The following is a 6,849-nucleotide window of genomic DNA, read 5'->3' as shown; positions in this document are numbered from 1 at the left end:
AGTGATGAGATTTGGAAAGAAAGGGAAGCTCATTCTTAGGTATGTAGGTCCTTACAAAATCTTGAAAAGGGTTGGTAATGTGGCTTATGAGTTAGATTTTCAAGCATAACTAGCAGCAGTTCATCTAGTCTTTCACATTTTCTTATTGAAAAAGTGTGTGGGTGATCCCGCATCGATAGTACCTTTAGAGTATGTGGATGTGAAGGATAGCCTCACCTATGAGAAAGTTCCAGTTGAGATTCTCGACTGTCAGGTTTGTAGGTTGAGAAATAAAGAAGTCACTTCAATATTGTATAGGAATTAGTCTGTAGAGGGTGCTCCTTGGGAAGCCGAAGTAGCCATGATAGCCAAGTACCCTCACCTCTTCTCCTCCGATTCAGTTGCAGCTTGAGGTACTAGTTTCTTTCCAGTCTCTCAGTTTACTCATGTGTAATTCAGTCTCAGTATCATGTTCTTGCAACTATTCATGCATTTCAGCATGTATTTTTTTCCATAGAACTCAACTCTATTATATATCAGTTACTAGTACACAACTGGTAGGGATTGTAGCTCTTTCCCTAAAAACCCAGCTTGTTTAGTCATCATTCAAGAATGAATGATCCCAAGGGGTGATAATGTAACACCTCGAAATTTTGAACTTTGAATGGAAAAGGAAAAAAACATTACATGAAGGGGTTCACAGACCGTGAAGAGGTCCACAACCCGTCACCCCACCCGTAAAGCTGCACCCAATGACCATGAAGGATTAGGAGCATTTAGACGGCCCATAAAGCTTCACACGGACCGTGAAGTCATCCGTGAAACACCCACCGACCATGAAGGATCACATGCACTTGGACGGTCCGCGAATCTTCACATGGACCATGAAGTCATCTGTGAAAGAGACTCATCCCTCAGATCAGAGAACCCCCAAGATTCCTGGGAAAAACCAAGACTCAGTTGATGGTCCGTCGTCCGGAGTACAGTACATCAACCAAGTCATGATCTTTGAGTCGCATATTTTAGCAAAGTTCTTTTAAATTTTCCAGGGGTATTCCAGACTTTTCATTACTCTTTAAAGATACGTCATTTTACTTTGTCTAAGGCTAATTAATTAGTCAAAAACTACCTAAAAAATTCATTCTTCTAAAAATCATCAGACTTAAAAATAAAAGAAGAGAAAGAGGCGACAGTTTTCTCTCCAAAATAAGCATAGCTCTCCTTCAAGTTCATCCCTAAAATATAAAGGATTAATCTATAGTTTTCATCACCAGGTATCTCTGATTTTACTAGTGGGTTCTTTTCATCCATTAGGTCCCTAGAATCCAGTCAGTCATTTAGCTTCTCCATGAATTATTCAGACCAAGGGTTCCTAAATCTTAGGGATTCATTGTAATTTTGCTGCTATAGTATCTATGATATTAATTACATGTTTCTTGGAGAATTAGTATATTCCCATGTATAAAACTCAGAAACACTAGCTTATGTCAACCATATGTACTTCATGAATTATACTTGCTATGAAGATTAGTGAGACAATCATGCTTCAGAATTTTAATGACATATCTTTCAGTTTATGTATGATGCATTCTCAGATAATTATTAGTATTTTGAGTTATTAGTATTAAAATTGCGTCTTTAGCTTTATGTTCAGTTGGGAGTAAACTTAGAAAAGAGCGGAAAAAGAGATGAAGGCTCACCCGTCAGTTTAGGCTGAGACCTTAAGTAGCAAGTCCTTAAGTCCCAGAATTAAGGTGCCACCATAGGTTATGAAGGGATCACCTGTCAGATTATTCTTGACACCCTTGTCCATTGTGGACATCAATTAGTGCATCCACGTCAGACTTGTTCGTACCCTTGGCAATATATGAATACCCTTCCATCATGGGTTACACGTTGGCCTTAGAGTTAGCTCAGCTTGATTTAAGTTCAACATGTTACATCTTTATTATTAGTACTTTGTCATTGCATTTAGGTCAGCTTTCATGTATGATTCATTATATATAGTTCCATGTTCAATTCTATATAGTTCAACTTAGTACATATCCTGCATGATCTGTACATTCAAAGTACTGACGCTACATCATTGTATGATGTAGGTTAAGGCGCTCAACATCCAAACCAGGGTTAGCTCGACTTCCAATCCATACTTAATAATATCTTGATTTATTCACAGAGTGAGGATGAGGATGTTGATCATTTAAGGAATGTGTCACGAATTCTGAAGGACTGTGAATTGAATGCTAAGTTTAGCAAGTGAGAGTTTTTTTAGGTCTGTTGCTTTCCTTGGCCATATTGTTTCCATGGAAGGTATTCAAGTAGATCCTAAGATAACTAAGGCGGTTAAGAATTGGCCTAGACATTTCTCTGCTTCAAACATACGGAGTTCCTTGGGTTCGGCATGTTACTATAGAAGGTTCGTGAGAAGATTATCCTCTATTTCTTTGCGTTTGACAACATTAACTTGAAAGAAAGTGAAATTTCTATGGTCAAAATCTTGCAAGAGAAGTTTCCAAGGGTTGAAAGATAGAATCAATTCGGCTCCTATTTTGACACTCTCGAAAGGCTCGAATGGTTTTGTGGTTTGTTGTGATACTTCACGGATTGGTGTTGGTTGTGCTTTGATGCAATATGGGAATGTCATTGCTTATGCTTGAAGACAATTGAAAGTGCATGAAAAGAATTATCCGACTCATGATTTTAAGTTAGCGGTGGTGATGTAAGCTCTAAAGAATTGGAGACACTACTTGTATGGTGTTCACCGATCACAAGAGTTTGAAGTACGTGTTTACTCAAAAGTATTTGAATCTTTGTCGAAGTAGGTGTCTTGAGTTGTTAAAGGATTATAATATGAGTGTCATATTCCATTACAAAAAGGCAAATGTGGTTGTGGATTCTCTTAGTCAGTTATCAATGGGTAGTGTTTCTCACATTGAGGATGATAAGAAGGAGTTATTTCGCGATGTTCATATATTGGCCCAATTGGGTGTCCGGCTGGTTGATTCTAGTGAAAGTGGTATAGTTGTCAATCATGGTTCAGAATCATCTTTTGTGTCGGATGTTAAGGCTAAGCAAGATCTTGAACCGATTATGGTTGAGTTGAAGAAGTCGGTTTCTGAAAAAGCTATTGAGGCATTATCCCAGGGGGAGATGGTGTTCTTCGATACCAAGGTAGCTTATTTTTTCATAATATAGATGAGCTGAAATTAAGATTCTGACATAAGCTCACAATTCTTGGTATTCTATGAAATTGGAAGCCTCCAAGATGTACCCATCATTTGTGAGAACTCTATTGATTGAATGGGATGAAGAACGATATTATGGAATTTGTGGCTAAATGTCTAATTGTCAACAAGTGAACATTGAGCATCATAAATCAGGTGGTTTGGCTCAAAACATTAGTATTCCTATGTAGAAGTGCAAAGATTATAATATGGACTTCGTTACGGGTTTACCCCACACTCCTCGACTATTTAATTCAATTTGGTCATTGTGGACCGAATGACAAAATCAGATCACTTCCTACCTGTTGAGACTTCATTATCATCAGAAGATTATACTAAGCTTTAGTTATGGAGATGGTAAGGTTGCATCGAGTTCCTTTGTCAATTATCTTCGATCGAGGTACTTAGTTTACATCTTAGTTTTGGAAGTCATTTTAGAAAGGTCTTGGTACTCAAGTTAAACTTAGCACAACTTTTCATTCTCATACTGATGGACAAGCCAAGAATACCATTCACCCTTTGGAAGACATGCTAAGAGCGTGTGTGATTGATTTCAAGTGAAATTGGGATAATCATTTGCCATTGATCGAGTTTGCTTATAATAATAGTTATCATTCTAGCATTGGAATGGCACGGTATGAGGATCTTTATGGTAGGGGATATAGGTCTCCTATAGGTTGTTTTAAAGATGGTAAGGTCACCTTAATAGGGCCTTAATTGGTGCATTAGGCTATAGACAAGGTTCGACTTATTCGTGAGAGGTTGAAAATGGCTCAAAGTTAACAAAAGTCTTATTTTGATTTTAGAAGAAGAGAACCAGAATTTGATGTTGATGATCAGGTCTACTAAAAAGTTTCACCCATGAAGGGTATTATGATGTTTGGAAAGAAAGAGAAGCTTAGCCCCCGATACATGGACTCATATCATATTTTGAGGTGTATTGTCAAGGTTGCTTACGAACTTGAGTTTCCTAATGATTTAGCATCGGTACATTCGGTATTCCATGTCTCCTTGTTAAAGAAATGTGTTGGATATACGACGTACACTGTACCTTTGGAAGGTTTGGGAGTTAAAAGAGAATATTTCTTATGAAGAGGTTCCGATTGGGATTATTGACCGACAAGTTCGGCATTTGAGAAACAAAGAGGTTGATTTTGTGAAGGTTCTTTGGAGGAATTGATACATCTAAACTTACACTTCAATTAAGAAGTATGAACGGTCGAAGTCAATTTATACAACTCAACGTGAGTTGAGGTCGATCCCACAGAGAATTTACTTACATAAATAGTTTACTATCACGTTTATTCAATTATTGTTATTATTTCCTAAAGAAAGTAATTGCAAAATGTAAAATGGGTTTAGTTGTAGGTTTACGTAATAGGTTTAAGTAAACAATATTCTTACAATATCCAGCTTAACACAATGAACAGAACTTTAACTTCAAGATTGTGATGATAAATTAATGAAACCAGGGTTGTATTCCCTATGACGTTACATCTAGTGTTGATTCATGAACGAGTTTCATGTGATCTATTCTTTGAAAATTGCAGGTTAGCTAAATGTATCTAACATCTCTCTTTCTTGTTAGATAACTCCCACTTGAATCTTCTCGGTCTTAGAGTGTTATCAAATTTAACCCTCGCATATTTTGGTGTCAAAATTATCTTGTCTCGAACTCAAACTTTTACTCCAAATAAACAGATTAACTCAAATTTTTCCCAACTATCGATTTTCTCTCGAACAATTGATAGACACAAGAAAGTTCTAAGGCGTGAACTCACTAGAAAGACCATATATTGAAAGTCGAGTTATGTTCTGCAATTATGAATCACATTCTACTCGTTTTATGAATCTACACTTAGATTTATGTCATAGTTCTCACAATCCTAGTTGTGGTTTTAACCCACTCGTGCTTTCAATTGAATAAGCAAAGATAATTATTGAATACATTAAGAGAAATAACTTACAAAGATTGCAAATTCAAAGAAAACTTTATATTCAAAAGCCAAATCAAACTTCAAGTCTTGATACAATGTTAATCGATAATAAAAAAATAGTAGAATAATAGGACTGTTGTTGCTCGTTCCAAATATCACCAGATAAAACAAAAATACGATCGAATTAATTCAAATAGTCTGATTAAAAAGAGTCCTGCTCGAAGCAGGCCTGACTTGTCGGGCTGCTTCACGGACGACATGACGGTCCATCATGAACTTCAGGGTCTGCGAAGCCTTTTGTGGTCTCACACTTAGACAGTGTGAGACCCCTTTTCTTGAACTCCTTCACGATCAGCATCACGAGTCTTTAGGAGGACCACGGCCCGTCTGGGTGTTTGTGGTCTTTACTTGGCCAAACCCAATCATAACTCATCAAAGTCTTCTCACTAGTTCACCTTCACGATCAACCTCATGAGGACCACGGCCTATCTAGGTCCCCGTGGTCTTTACTTGAACTTTGGCTTGCAAAATCAAAATTTCCATGCCCACTGCTTAATCACCACAAGCCTTATAACAGCTCGTTCTGAAGACTACGGCCCGTCATGGGCATCGTGGTGTTGCCTTCAATGCCTTCTTTTCATACATCTTTTATAACTCTCCCAAGTAAGTGCAAACATGTTTAGCAATTCAACGAACACATCAAATCATACATAAATACACTTTATTCTAGTATTAATCCTTAGTTTTGAGCATCAAATGTTCCAAGATTTCACGGCACATCAACAACCTCAACTTAGAACCATTATTTGTTCTCAACTGATGAGAAAGAAAGACACTTCATTATCACATACCCAAAAGTATCTTACTATTATGCTGCAGATATCATAACCACAATTTGTATCCAAAACCCTCTATCTAACATGTAAGGATCAAACTATGAAATCTCATTACTCATAGTCAACCATGCCTATGCTCGTGTACATTATCAGCCAACACAATCTTACTATCAAATGTAAACATAGTGTCCTCACACCAAAGAAGTCCCTCACACTTGATAATTGGGACTAAATACTACTCTCACACTCACAAAGAACTTCCAACACTAGAAAAAAAAATACCATAGGCTTGCCCTTGTTTTCTACACTATATCAATCAAATAACTGGAATAGGATCACTATAGGGCTCTCTTATTCTTGTAACATAGGCTCGGGATAGGGAATGAAATTTTTTTTAATTTTGTTTTGTGAGTAACTAATACCTTGGTTCTCAAAAGTTTCATTCGCACCTAATTTTATTTGAGCGATTTCGTTCTTTTTCATTTCAGTACATCCCAGTAGCCACACCTTTTTTATTTTTCTTATCCTTTATTCACACCACCCTACTTTTTTTTATATTGCACATTTCTCTTGATCAAGCGACTGAGTGAACCTTCTTTTTATACTTTTCCATACTTCTCTGGATGTAATCACCCTCAATTTAGGCTTTTGGCCTGAGTTGTAGCATCGTATCTTCAAAGACCCAAGGATATGACATCAAACGGGTAAAAACAAAATTAGTCTCAAGGCTCAACTAGGCTTTTGGCCTAAGTTGTGGCATCGTATCTTCGGAGACCCAAGGCTATGACATCAAACAGGTAAAAACAAAATTAGTTTCAAGGTCATACTTTTCATTTGGTGGTTTATTTTTGTCTTTAAGTGGGCTTAGCAAAA

Source organism: Solanum tuberosum, unplaced genomic scaffold (assembly GCF_000226075.1).
Source record: "Solanum tuberosum cultivar DM 1-3 516 R44 unplaced genomic scaffold, SolTub_3.0 scf00522, whole genome shotgun sequence".
Classification (NCBI taxonomy): Eukaryota; Viridiplantae; Streptophyta; class Magnoliopsida; order Solanales; family Solanaceae; genus Solanum; species Solanum tuberosum.
The sequence above is the reverse complement of the archived record's forward strand: the minus strand, read 5'-3'. Positions refer to the sequence as shown.